This window comes from Lipotes vexillifer, unplaced genomic scaffold (assembly GCF_000442215.2).
Source record: "Lipotes vexillifer unplaced genomic scaffold, Lipotes_vexillifer_v1.1 scaffold63, whole genome shotgun sequence".
Classification (NCBI taxonomy): Eukaryota; Metazoa; Chordata; class Mammalia; order Artiodactyla; family Lipotidae; genus Lipotes; species Lipotes vexillifer.
The window spans coordinates 3,965,490-3,968,040 of NW_006784492.1; positions in this window are offsets into that span (position 1 = coordinate 3,965,490).

Genomic DNA, 2,551 nt, shown 5'->3' on the forward strand with positions numbered 1-2,551 from the left:
GCGATATGCGGGCCTCTCACTGTTGTGGCCTCTCCCGTTGCGGATCACAGGCTCCGGACGCGCAGGCTCAGCAGCCATGGCTCATGGGCCCAGCCTCTCCGTGGCATGTGGGATCTTCCCGGACCGGACCGGGGCACGAACCCGTGTCCCCTGCATCGGCAGGCGGACTCTCAACCACTGCACCACCAGGGAAGCCCCAACGTCTACTAATCTTATTTGCTGTTTTCTTACTCTTCAGTGAAATCTGCTATCAGGGGTTGCCATGGGTCTTTGTAGTGTAGTTTGTTCGTTTAGCAAAATTCTAGCATCATGTTTATTTACCAGATAACAGGCTAAAAATCTAGGAACTTAATCCAAGATTCTACATGCTAGATTAATCCCTTCACCTCTCCATGTCAGCTCTCCGCTCTTCTCTGCCTTGTTCTGTGCTCCCAGAAGGCTGAGTTAGGTGGACAACATCATTGGCTTCCAACAGAATTTGACCAGTTGAGAGCCTAAGAAGCAGATTGGAAAGAAGAGCAGGTGGTGTGTGGAGACCCTTTGAAAGAAGGTTACAGCTTCTCTCAAGGCAGCTCTTCCCTGTAACTATAGCATCTCTGGCCTAGCCTTAGGGACATAGGGGCAGTCCTGTGATCTGACATTCTCTCTAATGCTTTCTTTATACTTGTTTATTAATACTCTTTGTTAAATCCTTCTGGAATAATCATAATTTGAGCATTCAATCTATTTCCTCTTGGGACCCCACAAGAGGAAAATTTTCTTACTTTTGTGCTCAATACTACAGCATCAAAACACCATCTTTCTCAAAAAGACTCCTACTTGACATGATAATGTTAAGAGAGACTTTAGGAAAAATAACAAAAATACCTTTAAATCTATTTGAATCTCAACAAAGCTTTTTTTTTCTTTTTGAAAATGATATTACAGAAAGGCAGAAAAATTTTTCATTCAATGATTTTTTTTTCTTTGTGTCTCTTTACAAGTTTATCAGAAAGAATGCAACAGTCATGCATTATGAAGCAAAATTGTTCAGTAGGAAATGCTCACAGACATCTGAATTAAAGAACTAAATTTGTCAGTTTCAAAATGCTAAACTCCTTGAATTTTTCAAGGAAATGAAATCAGGTCTACTGCCTGAAAATTAAAAAAAAAAAAAAAATATATATATATATATATGTATATATATATAAAATACGTTCAATTGAAACACCGACAATTGGTATTGTAAAACCTATTTTACCAGTGCAGTGCAGGGACTTTTTATTAGTGTTGTATAAATCAAACTGCTTCACAGTATTATTATTCATCAGATTTTTACTCTGAGAATGTTATTTGTCCTTGAGTTCAGACTGTATAAATCAATTTATACTCATGATCTTGAAGTAAACACAGTTCACATTAATCTTTTGGTTACTTGGTATTTTCTTAATGCCCACGCAGGGAGCCTCTATAGATCATATGCACTTGCTTATTGTTGCCTTAGCCTTTTTTTCAAGTTGTTTCTCATGAGAAAAAATGCATCTCTGTATCAGGATTATGAGGGTCTTTGGTTCATGGACTGTGTTATATACTCCTTTAGGATTCTCTAAAGCACTCATTATGTATACATTACAAATGTTTGTTGTTAGAATTCAGTGATTAAAGCTATTCCATAGCATATGCTGAATTGTCTGATTATGGAAGGCCTAGGAATATCAGAATAGTTATCTGAATCAAGCTTTAGAAACATGAAATTTTGGCTTTGAAAGAGATTTTCTTATGCTGACCTCTACTCACTAGTCTGTTACCAAATGTTACAACGCATACCATATAGCCAACATTGTTTTAAGCAGAGTGAAGAATGTAAAAATGAGATACAAATGAAACTATAACTTCAGTGAGGTTATATTATAAATTTTAAAATATGATAGACATCTCTAAGCATTTTAACTTACTCAAATTTAAACATTTTCTCCATTTAGGAGGAAGCCTCATGGAGTTAGTTTTGCTAAGAGTCAAGGCTCCACTGCCACCATATTGAAGCTGAGAAAGCTAGATATTCCTTCTGCCAGTTGCTGGGAAGAGAAGACATAACGTGCTGAGACTTTGAATCTTGAGTATTTAAAGCAAATAGATAGGGAAGTTAAGCATGAAGGTTGAGGTACTAAATTATTTTTTGGCATGGAGGTTGAGGTACTAAATCAGTAGAGACAGAGAGAGCCCCTTATTCAAATTGTTTCTGGAACCAACCTGGACTATTTCCTGTTTCCTAACATTCTTGGATCCTGCTTATATCCCAAGCCTGATTCTACAGGCTTCATTGATTCTGTAAATTCTTTTTCTGCTGAAGCTATCTAGAGCTGGTTCCACTGCTTGAAGTCAAGAACCGGAATTGACGGGTAAGATGAAAACTAAACTGCATACAGATATTTAGAAAGTTAAACATTAGTCATGATGATATCTGTATGTGACATAAAGAATGAGTGTGGGCTCTAGTTTTCATGAAAGATTCCATGGAATAGAAGATACATATGTTGGAACTTGATGAATGAGTAGAATCTGAATCAGCAGG